The sequence below is a fragment of the Macaca nemestrina genome, chromosome 9, assembly GCF_043159975.1.
Source record: "Macaca nemestrina isolate mMacNem1 chromosome 9, mMacNem.hap1, whole genome shotgun sequence".
Classification (NCBI taxonomy): Eukaryota; Metazoa; Chordata; class Mammalia; order Primates; family Cercopithecidae; genus Macaca; species Macaca nemestrina.
In genome coordinates this window covers 70,024,615-70,046,163 of record NC_092133.1, presented here as the reverse complement: position 1 = coordinate 70,046,163, position 21,549 = coordinate 70,024,615, and the positions used below count along the sequence as shown (strand labels likewise).

General features: G+C 42.0%; 1 protein-coding gene across 28 annotated transcripts in view; it reads left to right on the top strand.

Annotated features, from left to right (window-relative positions):
* LOC105466020 (ubiquitin specific peptidase 54) overlaps window positions 1–21,549 on the top strand; it is a 118,393-nt gene that overhangs the window by 20,408 nt on the left and 76,436 nt on the right. For 8 of the 28 annotated variants that reach the window (XM_011714812.3, XM_011714811.2, XM_024787978.2 and 5 more), the window contains exon 1: window positions 14,816–15,062. The exons of 6 other annotated variants lie outside the window; for them this stretch is intronic. The gene's annotated coding sequence lies outside the window, so the exon portion shown is untranslated. Of the gene's footprint in view, window positions 1–3,677; window positions 4,410–12,993; window positions 13,460–14,813; window positions 15,063–21,549 lie in introns of those variants that run through there. 14 more of the 28 variants (XM_071069733.1, XM_071069730.1, XM_071069728.1 and 11 more) reach the window with 6 other exon arrangements.

The window sequence follows — 21,549 nt, the reverse complement described above, 5'->3', positions numbered from 1 at the left end:
CTTAGGTGGCTCCTACCTGTTGTCTATTGTGAATAATGCTGCTATGAACATGGGTATACAGTTATCTCTTTATTTATTTTTTGAGATAGAATCTTGCTCTGTTGCCCAGGCTGGAATGCAGTGGCATAATCATGACTCACTGCAGTCTTGATCATCTGGGCCCAAGTGGTCCTCTCACCTCAGTTTCCCAAGTAGCTGGGACTACAGGCACACGCCACCACATCCACTAATTAAAAAAAAAATTGGCCAGGTGTGGTGGCTCACACCTGTAATCCCAGCACTTTGGGAGGCCAAGGTGGGTGGATCATGAGGTCAGGAGATCGAGACCATCCTGGCTAACATGGTGAAACCCCATCTCTACTAAAAATACAAAAAATTAGCCAGGTGTGGTGGTGGGTGCTGGTAGTCCCAGTGAAGCCAGCTGGACCTCCTGGGTTGAGTGGGGACTTGGAGAACTTTTCTGTCTAGCTAGAGGATTGTAAACACAGCAATCAGCACTCTGTGTTTAGCTGAAGGATTGTAAATGCACCAATCAGCACTCTGTAAAAATGCACCAATCAGCACTCTGTGTCTAGCTAAAGGATTGTAAATATGTCAACACTCTGTAAAAATGGACCAATCAGCACTCTGTAAAATGGACCAATCAGCAGGACGTGGGCAGAGACAAATAAGGGAATAAAAGCTGGCCACCCCAGCCAGCAGTGGCAACCCACTTGGGTCCCCTTCCATGCTGTGGAAGCGTTGTTCTTTCGCTCTTCACAATAAATCTTGCAGCTGCTCACTCTTTGGGTCCATGCCACCTTTAAGAGCTGTAACACCGTGAAGATCTGTGGCTTCATTCTTGAAGTCAGCGAGACCAAGAACCCACTGGAAGGAACCAACTCTGGACATACCAGCTACTTGGGAGGCTGAGGCAGGAGAATGTCATGAACCAGGGAGGTGGAGCTTGCAGTGAGCCAACATTGCACCACTGCACTGTAGTCTGGGCAACAGTGTGAGACTCTTATCTCAAAAAAAAAAAAAAAAAAATTTGTGGAGCTGGAGTCTAACTATGTTGCCCAGCCTTGTCTCAAACTCCTGAGATCAAGCAATCCTCCTGCGTCAGCCTCCCAAAATGCTGGGATTACTGGTGTGAGCCAATGTGCCTGGCGAGTTAGCTCTTTGAGAGCATACTTTCAATTCTTTTGGATATGTAACCAAAAGTAGAATTGCTGGATCATATGTAATTTTATTTTAATTTTGAAGAACTATCATACTATTTTTCATACTGGCTATTTACCATTTCACATTCTTACCATTGTGCACAAGGTTACTAATTTCTCCACGTCCTTGCCAACACTGTTTTTTTTGTTTGTTTTTGTTTTTTTTGTGTGTGTGTGTGTGTGTGTGTTTTTGAGATGGAGTCTTGCTCTGTCACCCAGGCTGCAGTCAGTGGTGTGATCTCGGCTCACTGCAACCTCCGCTTCCTGGGTTCAAGCGATTCTTCTACCTCAGCCTCCCAAGTAGTTGGGACTACAGGTGCGCAACACCACACCTGGCTAATTTGTATATTTTTAGTACAGACGGGGTTTCACCACATTGGCCAGGCTGGTCTCGAACTCCTGAGCTCATGATCTGCCCCCCTCAGCCTTCCAAAGTGCTGGGATTATAGGCGTGAGCCACTGTGCCTGGCCACCGTTTTTTTTTTTTTTTAATAGTAGCCATCCTAATAAGTATGAGGTGATATCTCACTGTGGTTTTATTTTCCCTAATGATTAGTGATCTTGAGTGTCTTTTCCTGTGTTCATTGGCCATTGGTGTATCTTCTTTGGAGAAATGTCTGTTCAAGTTCTTTGTTTATTTTATAATTGTGTATTGTTGTTGTTGAGTTGTAGGAGTTTTTTTGTTGTTTTTGTTTTTGTTTTTGAGACAGGGTCTTACTCTGTCACCCAGGCTGGGGTTGAGTGGCATGATCTTGGCTCACTGCCACCTCTGCCTCCCAGGTTCCAGTGATTCTCCTGCCTCGGCTTCCCAAGTAGCTGGCATTACAGGTGTGCACCACCACACCTGATTAATTTTTTTGCATTTTTAGTAGAGACCAGGGCTTAGTAGAGACAGGTTTAGTAGAGATGGGGTTTTGCCATGTTGGCCAAGCTGGTCTCAAGCTCCTGGCCTCAAATGATCTGCCCACCTTGGCCACCCAAAGTGCTGGCATTACAGGTGTGAGCCACCGCACATGGCAGGAGTTCTTTATATATTGTGGATATTAACTCCTTATCAGAGTAATGATTTACAAATATCTTCTCCCATCTCATGGGTTGTCCTCTCTCTTTTCCTTTGATTCACAGTTCTGGTTTTTAAAAATTTTATTATATATTTTGTAAGACATTTAAAAGAATAATACAGTAAATGTTTTTATAACCACTATCAAATTAAATATTAGTAAATTAGTTTGCTCCCGAGTTTCCCTTTATTGATTACAAGACCCCTCACCAAAGGTAACCACTAATGAATTTGATTTTTCTCTGACTAGTTTATACTCCTTAGACAGCCTCTTGTCATGACTGAAGTAAAAATTCTGCAAAGATCCTGGGGAAGGCTAAGGTGGGATGAGTTCTTTCTTAAATTTTTGTGATGCTGTTGTCCAAAGCCCAGTTCAGCACCCTATCAGAGATACTTGCACATAATAGGTATACAGGAATGTTTGTTGAATGACTATTTGGAACCCATGTACTTGTGATTGAAGATATTTTGTACCACTATTTTTTTTTTTTGAGACGGAGTCTTGCTCTGTCGCCCAGGCTGGAGTGCAGTGGCCGGATCTCAGCTCACTGCAAGCTCCGCCTCCCGGGTTCACGGCATTCTCTGGCCTCAGCCTCCTGAGTAGCTGGGACTACAGGCGCCCACCACCTCACCTGGCTAGTTTTTTTTTTTTTTTTTGCATTTTTTAGTAGAGACGGGGTTTCACCATGTTAGCCACGATGGTCTCGATCTCCTGACCTTGTGATCCACCCGTCTCGGCCTCCCAAAGTGCTGGGATTACAGGCTTGAGCCACCGCACCCAGCCCTGTACCACTATTATACTATTTTCTCTCTCTCTCTTTTTTTGTTTTTTGTGACAGAGTCTTATTCTGTCACCCAGGCTGGAGCGCAGTGGTGCGATCTCAACGCACTGCAACCTCCACCTCCTGGGTTTGAGCAATTCTCCTTTCTCACTCTCCCAAGTAGCTGAGACTACAGGCGCACACCACCACGCCTGGCTAATTTTTGTATTTTTGTTAGAGACAGGTTTTCACCTTGGTCAGGCTGGTCTTGAACTCCTGACCTCAGGTGATCCACCCACCTCAGCCTCCCAAAGTGCTGGGATTACAGGCGTGAGCCACCATGCCTGGCCACTATTATACTATTTTTTTTTCTTTTTTGAAACGGAGTCTCGCTCTGTCACCCAGGCTGGAGTGCAGTGGCGTGATCTCAGCTCACTGCAAGCTCCGCCTCCCGGGTTCATGCCATTCTCCTGCCTCAGCCTCCCGAGTAGCTGGACTACAGGTGCCCACCACCACACCTGGCTAATTTTTTTGTATTTTTAGTAGAGACAGGGTTTCATAGTGTTAGCCAGAATGGTCTCGATCTCCTGACCTCATGATCCACCCACCTTGGCCTCCCAAAGTGCTGGGATTACAGGCGTGAGCCACCATGCCTGGCTATTATACTATTTTGATATGAAGTAAAGTTTAGATATCTCTGTGTTGGGATTACTGTATACCAATAAATAGACTGCTATGGCAAAGTAAATGTTTTCTTAGAGGTAGTGGAACTGAGGGCAAACTTGAGTTGGGAACATTTTAGCTCTAAATACATACAGTACATTTAGCTGCCTTGGCTAATTTAACTTTTAGACAGGGCAAATGGAATAAGGCAATGTTGAGGTGCTACGTTTTTGGTTCAGAAAAATGGCTGTAAGTTTTGAAAGAAGGCATGATTCTGGTAAGATCTGACTGTGGACAAGGGGCTGTTGAAATAAACTGCAGTGTTTCCAGGGCAGTGGTGAAGGACTTGACCTCCATAATAGCTGAAAATGAAGTCCTTCTATAACGAAGCCATAGTAGCAGCAGCAGCAGCTGTTGCCACTGCCACCTGCGTTCAGTGGCTGTGTGAGGTGGCTAGACCAGGAAGTGATTCCATGGCACTAGGCATGTATAACGAAGGACTTTGGCTCTGGCAGAGTGGTTGTACAGGTTGTGGGTGTCACTTTAAACATACAAAGATCTGCTTGCTGGAGGAGGGGCAGCTTCTTGAGGATCAGGTGTGCAACCGAAAGGGATGAGCTCATCCTTCTAACCAGACCTGCTCTAGACACTGACTGAATGTTTTCCTAATTGCAAGTCCTGCAGCTGGGAGAAGCAGGAAATGATTGACGCTTCAGGCACTTGGTGAGTAGTAAAAAAAAAAAAAAGAAAGGAAAAAGTTAAAAAGGCATTTTTGGGGAAGCTTTTGAAATATGTGTGTGAATATCAGGTTGAAGGTGACATACACACACATAATCTTTCTCTAAGTTGAGGATTGCAGTAAAGTGTATTGTGTTGGGGAAAGCAAAGCTTTGGTGGTTCTAACTTTATTCTACTACTTCCTTTTGAGGTGACTTTTCATGACTTAACAATTTTGTTTCCTACAGTGTCTTGACTGGTTTCATTTCTCTAGGAAATAAGAATCCTGGGAGCTCCTTTTTTATTTTCAAGGATCTTCATGGCTTGTTTTGGAGCTTTTATTGAGGAAACATCCCACATTTGAATACTTCTGTATTGGATTTCAGAGCTCCTATACATGATCCTGTTTTGTTTTAATTTACCCAAACTTTCCTATTCACTTTAGGTAAGGTTCTTAAAAATGAAATTGGTTTAGAAAAGAAATATCAATTGTTTATCATTTATTTATTTGTAACCTTTATTTTAGGTTCCAGGGTACATGTGCAGGTTTGCTATATAGGTAAACTACATGTTTTGTAGTATAAATTATTTCGTCATCCAGGTAATAAGCATAGTACCTGATAGGTAGTGTGTGTTTTTTTTTTTTTTGAGATGGAGTTTCGCTCTAGTCACCCAGGCTGGAGTGCAGTGGCGCCATCCCAGCTCACTGCAACCTCCACCCCCCAGGTTCAAGCGATTCTCCTGCCTGAGCCTCCTGAGTAGCTGGGATTACAGGCAGCCGCCACCACACCCAGCTAATTTTTGTATTTTTGTTAGAGATGGGGTTTCACCATGTTGGCCAGGCTGGTCTCAAACTCCTAACCTCAGGTGATCCGCCTGCGTCAGCCTCCCAAAGTGCTGGCATTGTAGGCATGAATCACCGCGCCCGGCCCCTGATAGGTAGTTCTTTAATTCTCACCCTCCTTCCACCTTCTATCCTCAAGTAGGCCCCAATTGTTTATTATTTTGAATGGAGCTTTTTATCTTGAGATAATTCTAGATTTATACAGAGTTAAATAATATTGATCTGATGTTTCATTTACCTCGTTTCCCCCAATGGCAATATCTTCCAAAATTACAGTACAATTTTACAACCGGGATATTGATGTTGATACAGTCAAGGTACCAAATATTTTCATCACCACAGGATCTACTGTGTTGTCCTTTTATAGCTACCCCCACTTCCCTTCCACCCCTATACCTTTCTTAACTCCTGTCAACCGCTAATCAAAAAATCAGTTTTTAGCAGAGAAAATTTTACGTGCAATCCTGAGAAGTTCTGTATGAAAGATACACATGGCCTTACGAAAAGAGCCCTTGGGTTAAACGCGGTGGCTCACAACTGTAATCCCAGCACTTGGGAGTCTGAGGTGGGTGGATCACCTGAAGTCGGGAGTTCAAGGCAGCCTGACAAACATGGAGAAACCCCGTCTCTACTAAAAATACAAAGTTAGCCGGGTGTGATGGCGCATGCCTGTAATCCCAGCAACTCAGGAGGCTGAGACAGGAGCATTGCTTGAACTCAGGAGGCAGAGGTTGCAGTGAGCCATGATCGCGCCATTGCACCCAGCAAGGGCAAAAAGAGCGAAACTCGGTCTCAAAAAAAAAAAAAAAAAAAAAAGAAAGCCCAAAACTGCAATTGATTTTGGTTCATTGTAGCTCTTTACCTTGGACAAATAATTTTAATTTCTCTGTGCTTCAGTTTTCTTATCTATACAATGGGATAGCGGTATATTAACCTATTTTGCAGGATTTTTGAGAAATTGTAAAGCTCTTTCAAAAAATAAATATTATATAGATTATTATTAGCAGCAGGGATAATTGTTTTCAAACTAGAAAGTATATAGCAAGTTAAAAACTGGAAACTGTAGCCCAAGATGGTAATAGTGAACATTTTTAAATGAATTTAAGTCTTAAGGGTGAAATGAATTACATTTCAGGATGCTGAGTTAACTGGCTGATGATCTCAGAGCCACTGTTGTTAATCTTTGAGAAACCATAAAGACTAGAGAGAGACAAATGTCTTTATATCCAAAAAGAGGAAAGGAAAGTAGTTGGAAAACCATAGACGTGTAAAATTGTTAAATCTTGGGAAAATTCAATTATAAATGACTAAATATAATATGGAGTATTAAGGAGAAAGAAGAGTATGGGTTGATTGATCATAACAAATTCTATTTCTATTTTTGGATTTCATTACTTCTATTTAGGATTAAAAGTTTTGTGGATCAGGGGATTGTTCTACATATAGTGAGTCAAAATCCCATTAGTTTCACAGTCTTTCATGTGGCTGATCATGTGTAGTGATACAAATTTCATTGATTGGTATGTGTCAGACATTGAATAACTGTATCCACTGACCATCTTGATTTTACCAGGAAGGTCCCTGGTAGATTATTCTTATTTTTTCCATGGGCAGTCAGTCTGCATGGGTTATTTTATTTTTTTTGAGATGGAGTCTTGCTCTGTTGCCCAGGCTGGAGTGCAGTGGTGTGATCTCGGCTCACTGCAACCTCTGCCTCCCGGGTTCAAGTGATTCTCCTGCCTCAGTCTCCCAAGTAGCTGGGATTACAGGTGTCCACCACCATGCCCGGCAAATTTTTATATATTTAGTAGAGACAGGGTTTCACCAAGTTGGTCAGGCTGCTCTTGAAATCCTGACCTCGGGTGATCCACCCGCTTTGGCTTCCCAAAGTGTTGGGATTACAGGAGTGAGCCATCACACCTGGCCTCCTTTTCCATCTTAACTAAGCACTTACATAACCACTGAACGGGTTCATTCTGTCCGTTGCCCCCATACAGCTGATTTATCAAGACGGGAGAATAGCAATGGAGAAAGAGTTTAATTCACGCAGAGCTGGCTGCACAGGAGACCAGAGTTTAATTATTACTCAAATCAGTCTCCTGGAATATTCCAGGATTGGGGTTTTAAAGGCTAATTTGGTGGGTAGAGGGCCAGAGAGTGGGGAGTGTTGATTGCTTAGGTCACCAATGAAATCACAGGGAGTCGAAGCTGTCGTTTTACACTGAGTCAGTTCCTGGGTGGGACCACAAGACCAGATGAGACGGTTTATTTATCTGGATGGCACCAGGTGATCCATCGAGTTCAGGGTTTGAAAAATATCTCGAGCACCAATCTTAAGTTTTACATTAGTGATGTTATCCCTAGGAGCAGTTAGGGAGGTGCAGAACCTTGGGACCTTTAGCTGCATGATTCTTTCTTTTTTTTTTTTTTTTTTTTTTTGAGACAGAGTCTCGCTCTGCCGCCCAGGCTGGAGTGCAGTGGCGCAATCTCGGCTCACTGCAAGCTCCGCCTCCCAGGTTCATGCCATTCTCCTGCCTCAGCCTCCCGAGTAGCTGGGACTACAGGCGCCTGCCTCCTTGCCTGGCTAGTTTTTTTGTATTTTTTAGTAGAGACGGGGTTTCACCGTGTCAGCCAGGATGGCGCTGCATGATTCTTAAAGCATAATTTCTAATCTTGTAGCAATTTGTTAGTCCTACAAAGGCAGTCTAGTCCCCAGGCAAGAAGAGGGTTTGTTTTGGGAAAGGGCTGTGTTTTTGTCTTTATTTCAGAGTTAAACTGTAAACTAAGTTCCTCCCAAAGTTAGTTCACCTTTTGTCCAGAAATGAACAAGAACAGCTTGGAAGTTAGAAGCAACAGGGAGTCAGGTAGGTCAGATCTCTTTCACTGCAATAATTTTCTCAGTTATAATTTTTGCAAAGGTGGTTTCACTTACCATGAACTATGGCCATGACTTTTTGCAATTTGAGGTTTGACAGTAAAACTAGCATGAATTTCCTTTCCTTCTTCACAATTTCATACATAGATTTGTTCTTATGGTAGACCTTAGCAGCTTTAGTGTAGCAGCTTAGCAGCTTTTTTTCTTTCCTTATTAAGTCGATAATTTTCACTTTTTCACTTAAAGGAAGCGCCTTATGGCTTCTCTTTAGCCTGTTGAATTGCCAGTATCACTACTCTTGCATTTGGGGAACATTGTTAAGTAAAATAAAGTTATTTGAACACAAGCACTGAGAGACCCTGACAGTCGATCTGATAATTGAAGGGTTACTAAGTGACTGTTGGGTGGGAAGTGTAGACATGTGGATAAGCTGGACAAAGATGATGCATGTCCTGGTCACTCACAAAATTTTTGTGTAATATTTTCAGGCCATGTTGACCTCAGGTAACAGAAACCTTGGAAACCACTGATGAGGGCAGGGTCGGGGGAACAACACGACCACTACTTTATTCTTTTTTTTTTTTTTTTGAGACAGGATCTCACTCTGTTACTCAGACTAGAGTGTGATGGCCTGATCTCAGCTCATGGCATCCTCCACCTCCCCGGCTCAAGCAATTCTCCTGCCTCAGCCTCCTGAGTAGCTGGGATTACAGGCACGTACCATTACTGCCTGGCTAAATTTATTTTTTTTGAGACAGAGTCTCGCTCTGTTGCCCAGGCTGGAGTGCAGTGGCTTGATCTCGGCTCACTGCAAGCTCCGACTCCCGGGTTCACACCATTCTCCTGCCTCAGCCTCTCGAGTAGCTGGGACTACAGGCACCCGCCACCACGCCGGCTAATTTTTTTGTATGTTTAGTAGAGACGGGATTTTACTTTGTTAGCCAGGATGGTCTCGATCTCCTGACCTCGTGATCCGCCTGCCTCAGCCTCCCAAAGTGCTGGGATTACAGGCGTGAGCCACTGCGCCCGGCTTAATTTTTGTATTTTTAGTAGAGATGGGGTTTCACCATGTGGGTCAGGCTGGTCTTGAACTCCTGACCTCAAATGATCCACCTGCCTTGGCCTCCCAAAGTTCTGGGATTACAGGCATGAGCCACTGCACCCGGCCTCTTTTTTTTTTTTTTTTTTGAGACGGAGTCTTGCTCTGTGCCCCAGGCTGGAGTGCAGTGGCGCGATCTCGGCTCACTGCAAGCTCCGCCCCCCGGGTTCACGCCATTCTCCTGCCTCAGCCTCCCGAGTAGCTGGGACTACAGGCGCCTGCCACCTCGCCCGGCTAATTTTCTTGTATTTTTAGTAGAGACAGGGTTTCACCGTGTTAGCCAGGATGGTCTCGATCTCCTGACCTCGTGATCCGCCCGTCTCGGCCTCCCAAAGTGCTAGGATTACAGGCTTGAGCCACCGTGCCTGGCCTCTTTTTTTTTTTTAATTGGATCTTGACTCTGTTGCCAAGGCTGGAGTGCGGTGGCACCATCTCAGCTCACTGCAATGTCCACCTCCTGGTTCAAGCGATTCTCCTGCCTCAACCTCCCGAGTAGCTGGGATTACCGGCGCACACCACCATGCCCAGCTAATTTTTGTATTTTTGGTCAAGATGGGTTTTTCACCATGTTGGCCAGGCTGGTCTCAAAATCCTGACCTCAAGAGATCCGCCCACCTTGGCCCCCCAAAGTGCTGGGATTATAGGCGTCAGCCACCGTGCCCAGCTGATTACTTTCTGTAAGACTAGCATTTAGGTAATTCTGTGGTGTACTTGAGAGGGATTTTCATACTCTTCTTGCTTTCTAGGAGCTGTAAGTCCAGTCAAAGACTTAAAAACCCTTGTTCTAGAGACAGGGTGGTTAATGTTCATAATATAATGCTATTTGATACAATTTTTAGAATTATGCAAGATATAGTTAAATAAATGAATTTAAATAATAATGATACTATAACATTAGAAGCCCAAATATGTGGCCCCTATCTCCCTTTCTTCTTTCTTTCGAGTCCATTTGTGTGAGAAATACAGAGATTTCTTGGATGATTTTTGCTGCTCAGGTCTGTGATTAACAGCCAAAGTTTCTCCAAAATATATTCTTTGGATCAGTTTTTTCCTCTTCCCTCTACCCTTTCTGCAATATTCCTCTTCTCAGTAATGTGTACTTGAGTGAAACAACCAGCTGTTTAAGGTACACATGCTCTGCTAACATTGTGAATTAATCTCAGAATAAAAACTAGAGTCATCTGTGATTGCACAGGGATTGCACCTGTGACTAGCCACTGCATTCCAGCCTGAGCAACATAGTGAGACTCCGTCTTTAAAAGAAAATAGTGGTGGGGCATGGTGGCTCACACCTGTAGTCCCAGCACTTTGGGAGGCTGAGGTGGGTGGATCATGTGAGGTCAGGAGTTCGAGACCAGGCCTCGCCAACATGGTGAAACCCTGTCTTGACTAAAAATACAAAAATTAGCCGGGCGTGGTGGCATGCATCTGTAATCCCAGCTACTCAGGAGGCTGAGGCAGGAGAATCACTTGAACCCGGGAGGCAGAGATTGCAGTGAACTGAGACTGTGGCACTGCACTCCAGCCTGGGTGACAGAGTGAGATGCTGTCTTAAAAACAAACAAAACCAAGATTTTTTAAAAAAGTTAAAAAAAAAAAAAACGCTAGACTCAAATTAGTTATGTAGTTTTCCTGTTTTTCATCTACTTCATGGTATATTCTTCCTGACAACCTAGAGTCAAAGGCTAGAATATTTTCTCTTAGGTTCCTTATTAGCTAAGATCAAGTCCATCTCTTATTTTTGTTTGCTAGAACTCCAGTTTAACAGCTCTGAATTAAGTTCCCCCTCTCTCCAGGATCAAATGCTAAAGCCTTTCACTTGATATAAAGCAGTCTCTTCCCCACCCCTCCCCACCCCAATCCTACAGTTTATTTAAAAGTCCCAGCCTAGGTAATATACTGAGACCCTGTTTCTTCAAAAATTTTTAAAAAATTAGCTGGGTCTGGTGGTACACACCTGTAGTCCCAGCTACTGGGAGGCTGAGGGTAGAAGACTGCATGAATCCAGGAATTTGATGGTGCAGTAAGCTGTGATCACACCACTGCAGCCAGCCTGGGCGACAGAGCAAGAACCTGTCTCTTAAAAAATAAAAAGTCCCCAAATTTTGTCACTACATTCTAAAATCTAGAGTCTTTTATTGGCTGGGTGCAGTGACTCACACCTGTAATCTCAGCACTTTGGGAGGCTGAGTCGGGCGGATAACTTGAGGTCAGGAGTTTGAGACCAGCCTGGCCAACATGGCGAAGCCCCATCTCTACTAAAAACACAAAAACTAGCTGGGCGTAGTGGCACCCACCTGTAATCCCAGCTACTTAGGAAGCTGAGGCAGAAGAATCACTTGAACCTGGGAAGTGGAAGTTACAGTGAACTGAGATCATGCCACGGCATTCCAGCTTGGGTGACCGAGAAAGACTCAGACTCAAAAAAAAAAAAAAAAAAAGAGTCTTTTATTTTCCAATCTCATTCCTACTGTGGAGTCACTCAGTTCCTGCCTTTACTGCCAACATCAGCATTATCATTAGCATCTCAGAAATAAAAGAAAATAAAAGACAACAATGATGGTTTGACTTTGGGGTTACTCCAGAGGGAGTCATTTTGGTTTTTCTTAGAGAAATCCTCTGTTTCTCTTTTATGACTTTTTTTTTTTTTTTTGAGACAGAGTCTCGCTTTGTCGCCCAGGCTGGAGTGCAGTGGCCGGATCTCAGCTCACTGCAAGCTCTGCCTCCCGGGTTCACGCCATTCTCCTGCCTCAGCCTCCGGAGTAGCTGGGACTACAGGTGCCCGCCACCTCGCCCGGCTAGTTTTTTGTATTTTTTTTTAGTAGAGACGGGGTTTCACCGTGTTAGCCAGGATGGTCTCGATCTCCTGACCTCGTGATCCGCCCGTCTCGGCCTCCCAAAGTGCTGGGATTACAGGCTTGAGCCACCACGCCCGGCCATGACTTTTAAGAGAAGCAAAATGTTCTTTTATTAAATTGAACATTCTGTTGTACCCTTCTCTATTTGCTAGTGGAAACCAATAATGAAAAGTTATGGAATGTGACCAAATAGGACTTTTCTTTTTTTTTTTTTTTTTTTGAGACGGAGTCTCGCTGTGTCGCCCGGGCTGGAGTGCAGTGGCCAGATCTCAGCTCACTGCAAGCTCCGCCTCCGGGGTTTACGCCATTCTCCTGCCTCATCCTCCCGAGTAGCTGGGACTACAGGCGCCCGCCATCTCGCCCGGCTAGTTTTTGTATTTTTTAGTAGAGACGGGGTTTCACCGTGTTAGCCAGGATGGTCTCGATCTCCTGACCTCGTGATCCACCCGTCTCGGCCTCCCAAAGTGCTGGGATTACAGGCTTGAGCCACCGCGCCCGGCCCCCAAATAGGACTTTTCAGCCTCTGCTTTTCCATTACCCTCCTCACTACCCTCCAAGGATTTTTCTTGATTGATTTACTCAAATCCTAAAGATTGTTTCTCCCTGATAATAATATTTATATTTTTTCAGATACCTTTGTCTATTCTGGTCTAAGGTGGACCTATTGTGGTGTTACATATTCCCTGTGAAGTACTTGGAAAATATGACTTGTTAAGTTTTGTTGAAGCACAGTTTTACAAAATACTGTTGTAACTAGTCATCCAACTTTAGAATACCTGAACATTTAAACTAAAACCCTATTTTAAAAAATAATAAACTGAAACCCTGTATATCACTCTCCCTCTTGACGTAGTTAGCAATCATGTACACAAAACCTTTTCTTTCCATTTTTTCTTTTTTTTTTTTCTTTTTGAGACAAGGTCTTGCTCTGTGGCCCAGGCTGGAGTGCAGTGACACAATCACTGCTCACTGGGGCCTTGACCTCTCGGGCTCAAGGGATCCTCCCACCTCAGCCTGGAGTAGCTAGGCCAGAGGTTCATGCCACCATAGCAGGCTAATTAAATTTTTTTTTTTTTGGTAGAGAAGAGGCCTCCCTATGTTGCCCAGGCTGGTCTCGAACTCCTGGGCTCAAATGATCCTCCCGCGTTGGCCTCCCAAAATGCTGGGATTACAGACATGAGCCCCTGCACCCGGCCTACAAAACCTTTTCTACAGGCAATTCTACACTCACCTAACACGAACTTGTAGTTACTCAATTTATTTTGAATGGAGAAGCCCAGTGGTTGATACAGGGTTCTCTTTCTATTTGGCACAGAACCTCTTGTGCAGTCTTGAAGAGGGAATAAGAAATGTCTGAAAATAACTTGTGCAAGGCAGAATGTGAGTATCATAGCAGATTTTTATGGGAGTTGTTTTCTGAGGGGCCTCTGGAGAGATTACAATCTATTAGAGTGAGATTTCCCTGTGGATCACTTCCCTTACCTGGATGAGACATGAAAAGTAATGTTGTCTGGTTGTAATCAGGGTTGAAGCTCTGTAACTCTGTCCCAGTACTCTAGTTTTATTTGATTGGTTTCACAATGAATGTATACCTATATTTTAATGACTTGATTGAAGAGCTTGGTCTTGATATTTGTATATCTTTATTTGCAGTCAGCACTTACCAGTAGAAATTTTGTGTTTCACACTTCGAAATGGCATTACTACCTCCTCCTCCACCTGGCACTCGGAGACCTGAATTAGAATGCTAATGGTTAACAAGAAAAGCAACAGTGTTTTTTTTTTTGTTTTTTTTTTTTTGCGGCACTTTTCCTGTGGCCAAAGGACTACTTCAATTTAATATACTGTATTGTTAAAATGTAAGAGCTTAATTAGTTTTGGACATTGCCCATGTTTGTTAAATTTTACCAATAAATCTTAATTGTATCTTTTTTTTAGTGAACTCATATATTTTCTCTCAACCTATAGAAATACAACAGACCTTCATATTTGGCAATGAGTCTACTGATGAGTTTTTTCATCAGTATGCTTATAAAACAACCTCTTTCAATAAAACTGTTTTATAACCTCAGATAATACATAGAAGGGTGTGTGTTGGTCCTCTGGGGCCTTTGTGCCCTGCCTGCAAATGCAAGTTCTCCGTTGACTGATCACATGTTTGGGGGTGGGACCCTGCCTGCTGTTTGTTCTTGGTGATATAACTAGGTCTCTTCCCCGAGAGAGGGGTGGAGATCTTTCCCTGTTGCGGACTTTGGGGTTGAGAACCTTTAGATCCCAAGCATTTTAAAATTGACTCAGATTCCAATGGCTCAGTTTAAATAATAATTTTCTTTAATAGTGTGGCTCGTTTAAAACAGTTGGAAGAGTTTTGCTTATTAAAATGATTTAATTTAAGCCCAGTCTTGGAATTCTGAATTAGGGATTCCAATAATAACATTGTTTTAATTATTCTGTAAACAACTACAAATATGTTGTCTTCTCGTGCTCCTTTAGACTGCAGTGCAAAGGACTGTTTTTGGGGGGACCGGCCCTTCTTTGGAAGCAGCAGCCATCCTGCAAACCTTATTGTTTGATGACCTTTTCCATCAGGAATGCCCCAGGAAACAGTTTCATAATTGTTTTTCTTAAGCCTCAAGTGAAGTTTGTGATATGTCCTTTCAAGTTACTTTTGGTTAGTTTCTTAAGTTTACTTTGTTTTTAATTGGAAGCTCCACCTTTTTAACTTTGTCATGAATTGTCAGTGCTGAGTTCCTGGTAGTTGGTAAAAAGAATTGCCTTCTCTCTGATATCCTGTTCTGCAGGAAGTCCTTGTGGTTTAGATTCACAGTTTCTCATTGTTGCTGGCTACACTTGTCTCCTCCCTCCTACCCTTCCCTCCCCACAGCTCTAGCTATTCCCTTATCCCTCCCCATTCTTGTATCACTTGCCCCACAGATACCCTCGTGATTAGAGGTCTTTTGCTGGAGGTTGACTGTGCTGTCTGGTAAGTATTGTAGTTGTTGTGGCAAAAACAGATAGATGGAAGATTGCAGGAACTGATTAGTTTTTGTGAAGTTTTCTTTCTTTAAAAAAAATATTCCCAAGCACTGATTAATAAACTATTTCTTTAAACAGCAGTAGTTTAAACTTTGAAATTGAGATTTTAGGACTCTCTCAACTTTCAAGAGGCATCTTGCAAGCTGTTGTTTCTGCTCTTTCTCCCTCCTCCCTGTTTCAATTATTAAATTTTGGAGATTTCATTTTTTTTTTTTTTCAAAAAAAATATAGATTTTCTTGAGTTCCTTAGAATTAAAGGCAAGAGTTGTGGGTTTGGTATTTTAAACTTCCTTCAAACAGAAGAATGTTATTTGTGATTTCTGTATACCTATTTTCAGTATTAACATACTGGTTAAAGTAATAGTGAAGAAAAGAGCCTATTTTGTGGCTAAATTGGAAAGTAGCTGAATGATTCTTTTTTCCTATCAGCATAATAGTGTTGGCAAAATCCGCTAAGATTTTGGCAATATGTTGTCAATTCTGGGAAATGGTTTGCCAAGTACTTCAGGATAACAGATACTTCTGGGAATTATTTTTGGGAAGTTAGATAGATTTGTTCATTAGCACCTGCTTCCTTGAGGCATGATGCCTATAATCCTTTTGAAAGTAAAATATTTAATATTTGATCTTTAGATTGAGTCAAATATCACTTTCATAATGGGTTATTTCCTTGTGTTTTATGTTTTGAGCTTCTAAGAATATTTGTGTATTAAAAAAATTTTTTTTTGGATACTGGATGGTTGATACTTTGGTATTTCAAGCAGTTATAAGTGATGAGCTTTGGAGTCTCCCAAACTACAGGTAGTTAGAAGTAATCTTTATGGTAGATGATGTGAGAGGAAACTTGTTTCTGGGATTTCATTGCTGTTCAATTGAGGCACTTATTCAAATGATGGTTGTGTTCGTACAGTAATGATTTCCTGAGCTCCTAATATGAGGTAAGTGCTGGGTCCTTGCTAAGTGCTTTGCATTTACTTCTAATTTCCAGTACAACCTGGCCAGGTAGTAGCATTGTCCCTCTAGAAAGCGGCTATACATAGGTAGAAAGAACATGGGTTTTCTTTCCTGCAAAATGAGAAAAATAATCACTATTTGGCAGGTTAATTGTGAGAATTAGAGGATATACCATGTGTCCAGTGCCTAGCGCGGTACCAAACATGTAGTTTGTATTCACTAAGTGGGCTACCATTATTATAATTTTACAACTGATGAAAGAGGATAAGTAATCTGCTGAAGATCACTCAGTTGTAAGTGGTAGAGCTAGAATATGAACTGGCTCAAAGTGTGAAGTCTGGTAGCATGTTTTCATCTGAGTATTGTAAAGGCTGTTAGAGTAGATTTCAGTGGATTCCTTCTCATCCCTTCACCTCCTCCCCCTACAGAGGAAAGCTTCTTTATCGATGTCCTCCTTTGTTTGGTATCCTCTGTCGCCCTCCCAGTCAGTCATGTGCTTGCTCTCTCACACTGGAGTTGCTTGTGCCATTCAGTACCAGTGTTCTCCCAATAGAAATGAGTCAAGCCAGTGCTGTCAGTTTGCTTCCCCTCCTTTTTTCCTCTTGTTGATAGCACTGTCATACTTTTGTTATTGTTTGTACTGAAATAATTTGAGTATATTTATAATGATTAATAAATAACGCATTGATGGAATCAAGTATTTAAATGTAAAAAGTTTTAGTGATTTTAAAAATTCAGGATAAAAATCTCTGGTTCTAAATGATTGAATCAGAAGGTTATTATATAGGGCAACTTTCTGGAACTCATTGTTTTGCTATCCAGGGGCCTAATAAATTGCTATTGATTTTCATTCCTTTAACCACTGCTGTTACTAGTTTGCTGCTATTGGCAGTAGGGTTTGGAAAGAACATTTCGTTTGTCCTACTGACCATAAAATAGAGTATCTTTCTTCTGCAGACCTTTTGGAAGCACAAGGTATGATTTAGGTGTGATATGATTTAGGCAGGAGATTCAGGGATAAGCTAAAGAGCTGTTTGGTTATTCCTGTAACTGAGTTATCTCTAAACAGAAAAATGTGAGTTTGATTGGTCTCATGCAACTTAGTTCTTCATTTATTTGTTTAACAAGGAATGAGCATTTGTTGAGTGTAACACAATGTAACTTTCTACATTGTATTCTAATAAAGTATTGATATACTGGTTACATGTTGATTCATGATGTTCCTGGGAGGGAGAGAGAAGTCCCAGTTTGTGTGGAGAGGTATTTAAAAAGACAATCCTTTGGGAAATGAATTAATGTAAATCACTGCTCCTTCCTGATGATGTATGACTATTAGTAGTTACTATCACTATAAGTAGCCAGTAGTATGACTTCTTCATACAGGTTTGCTGAGTGGAAAAGATTGCTAGTATTATGTAGGACTGGGAAGATGGGAGTAGAGAAGGGAGGAGCATTCCTTGATTGAGAAAAACAAAAAACAAAAAAACTGGGCATGTGCACAGAACAAATCTTTTTGTATGTGTTTTAAGGGTACTGGTAGATGAGGTTGGAAATGTGCAGGGGATAAGATTGTGGAAAGCCATTCAAAGACAGAATTTTGTTTGTGTTTTCTCGCTGAAGTTTTCTGAGCTAATCGAGATTCATCAGTTTGCTTTTGCAATATTGTATAGACGGGATTAGAGGGGAAAGAATAGTTAGAAAGTTTTTGCAGTAGTCTAGGTAAATTGTATTGAGAATGCGCTGTTTTTAGAATACATTTTTCCCAGGCTGGGTGCGGTGACTCACACCTGTAATCCCAGCACTTTGGGAGGCCGAGGTGGGCGGATGGCTTGAGGTCAGGAGTTTGAGACCAGCCTGGCCAACATTGTGAAACCCTGTCTTTACTAAAAATACAAAAATTAGCCGGGCGTGGTGGCACACGCCTGTAATCCCAGCCACTATGGAGGCTGAGGCAGGAGAATTGCTTGAGCCTGCGAGGTGGAGGTTGCAGTGAGCCAAGATCACGCCACTGTACTCTAGCCTGAGTGACAGTGAGACTCCGTCTCAAAAACAAAAACAAAAACCAACAACAAAAATGGATACATTTAAGAAAAAAAAAAGATACATTTTCCTCTCATTTTTATATGACCTTGGGATTTATGCTATCAATTATACTTTAATCTCCTGAAATTTTTATAGTAGTTTTATGTGTGTGTGTGTTTGCCTGTAAGAGAGAAAGGGAGACAGGGGAGAGAGAATGCATATAGAGGATGGTCAGTAATCATAATCACAGTTACTGTTTATGGAATTCCTGTTTTGTACCTGGCCCTAAGTATTCTGCATACATTATTTTGTTGCATCCTTTCAGCAAATCACATTTATTATAGGTAGTAAATGTCCTGAATGTGATGGAGCTAGGATTGGGATGTAGATTCATCTTATTCTTCATCATCGTTATCCTCATCATAATCATCATCAACACATTTATTCCACACTTACCACATATTAGGCACTGGGCTAATTATACATATCTGCATTATTTTATTTAATTCTTAAAACAACCCTATGAGACAGATGTTTTTTATTAATCCCATTTTTTTCTGATGAAGTACCTAAGAGTTAGTTCAATGACTTGGTCAATATGACACAGCTGTTAGGTGGTAGCACCGAGACCTGTTCTACTCCACTAACTCTGTGTCCCCACGTTGTATAATTCACATAATATTCTCTAGGAATGGGACCCTTTGGATCTCCATTGTAAGCACGTTACCTCCCGAGGTTCTGCAATATTGTTGGCCCTGCAGAAGGTACACTTTTTTTTTTTTTTTTTTTGAGATGGAGTCTCGCTCTGTTGCCTAGGTTGGAGTGCAGTGGTGCAATCTCGGTTCCCTGCACGCTCCACCTCCCAGGTTCACGCCATTCTCCTGCCTCAGCCTCCCAGGTAGCTGGGACCACAGGCACTCACCACCACGCCCGGCTAATTTTTTTGTGTATTTTAGTAGAGATGGGGTTTCACCGTGTTAGCCAGAATGGTCTTGATCTCCTGACCTCGTGATCCACCTGACTTGGTCTTCCAAAGTGCTGGGATTACAGGTGTGAGCCACCATGCCCGGCCTGCAGAGGGTACACTTTTAACCACTGTGTTATTTCTACTACCATGCTGCCTCTCTTAGAAGTCAGTAAATTATACAACTCTGGATCATTATAAGGAAGGGCTAAGTAACCTGCAGCTGTCATTTCTTAGTTCTTACAATTTGTCAGTTATAACAAAGTGAAACATGCCTTTTTATTTTCTTTCCAACTACTTTTTAACAAGTTTTAGACAAATTTGTTATACATGACAGTTACCTAAGTTCTTGTGTAGTAAAAATAAGACTTTTTGTCCTTTATCAGCATACAATTCTTCTGTTATACATGATGTAATAGTTTGAAGCTGCCAAAGTCCAGCCCTCAGGAAATTGTTTGAGTTGAGTAACTATTCGCTGGGGAGTTTAAGATAACCAGCCCATAAATCAACAAATAGCTTGGCCCTTTTTATGGTTGTAGATGCTTATCTCTTTCTATTGTCAAGCTTGAATCAGAAGCCAATATTGTTTCCATTGATACAGTCACTATTAGAAGAAGTTGTCAGCAGTATCTCAAGCTAGATATGGCCATTTTGTCGGTTCTTTTCTTTAAGGAGAGTCAGAATTTATCAGGATGTTAGAATTGGTTGTTCTAGGCTAGGTACCTTCAAACAAAAAGTTTTCTCTTTCAATGAAACTCTCAGTGATTCAATGCCTATTATATTCAACCTTTGTGTGGAATAAAAAAGATGCCCTTATGATAAAATGTAGTCCATGTACACAAATAACTGTAATATGAGGGAGAATGTGAGTATTGTAATCCAGACCCTCCCCATGCACTGAGAGCACAGAAGAGGATGAAATAAATTGGGAGATTGGAACGGTGAGAAGGTGAGAGAATGATCTGGGAAGGCTTTTCCTTGTAGGATAGTTAAGATTTTCAGCAAGAATAAATGGAGAGGAAAGGCATTCCAGAGAGAGGCAATACTAGAGTCAAGACAATGAGAAAGTAGAGGACAGGGTATATTTGTTATACAGAAAGGAGTCTAGTGTACTTGGAGTGGAGGATGAATGAGAGGCACGTAATGATCAATGAGATGTCTGATCAGTGAGTGAATGAGTAGATGAAGCTGGAACTTGTGGTAAGGTCCGGTGATTCTCAAACTTTACGCTGGTGCCAGGCATATTTAATTCCATCTTATAATTAGGAATTAATTTTTTTTTTCTTTGAGATGGAGTGTTGCTCTATCACCAGGCTAGAGTGCAGTGGCACGATCTTGGCTCACTGCAACCTCCGCCTCTCGGGTTCAAGATTCTCCTGCCTCAGCCTCCTGGGACTACAGGTGCCTGCCACCACGCCGAGCTAATTTTTGTATTTTTAGTAGAGATGGGGTTTCACCATGTTGGCCAGGATGGTCTTGATCTCTTGACCTTGTGATTTGCCCACCTCAGCCTGCCAAAATGCTGGGATTACAGGCGTGAGCCACTGTGCCTGGCCAGGAATTAATTTTATTGGCAGAATATGTGAACATCAAAAATATGCAGCATAAAAATCACAATCATGAACACGATTCAGTGATATGATTTGGATGTTTGTTCCCTCAAATCTAATGCTGCAATATGATCCCCAATGTTGGGGCCTAGTGGAAGGTATTGGATCCTGGGGGTGGATCCCTCATGAATAGCTCGGTGATGACTGAATTCTCACTCAGTTAATTCATGCAAGATCTGGTTGTTGAAGAGAGTCTGAGACCTCCCCCTTTTCTCTTTAGCCATGTGACACCTGGGCTTCCCTTTGCAGTCTGTCATGATTGTAAGCTCCCTGAGGCCTTACCAGAAGCTGAGCAGATGCTGGTGCCATGCTTCCCATACAGCATGCAGAACCATGAGCTGATTAAACTTCTTTATAAATTACCCAGCCTTGGGTATTTCTTTATAGCAGTGCAAAAATGGCTTAACACAGTCAGTTAGGAAAAAAGTTGTTAAAATAGGTCCAATTGACTGCTTGATTTTTTCCCCCTTAATTTTGCTACTATTTGTTCAAGTTCTTGTATTGCTAGCAGTAGACTAAGTAGGTAAGAAAAAATTATGGGAGAGAAACTTGTGAAAAATCTATCTATTAATTTTCTTTCCTGTGAATTAGAAAAATACCATTATTCTTTTCCAGCCAAAAGAATATCTCCCTCTAGGAGCCATTAAATATTTTGAAAAGGGAAGTGACATGGTGTGGAGTGTGTTTTAGGAGTCAGGTGGTAGTGACATGTAGGATTAGAGGACTGGCAGTGAGTCAGTAATGTGGTGCAGTGGTCTAGAGGTGGTGAGGATCTGAACCTTAGTAGCAGCAGCAGTGAGAATAGAATGAAAGGAAATAGAGATCCGCACTAGGCCCTCTGTTTCTAAAAAGGAAATAGTTACCAATTATTAACCAGCTTTCAT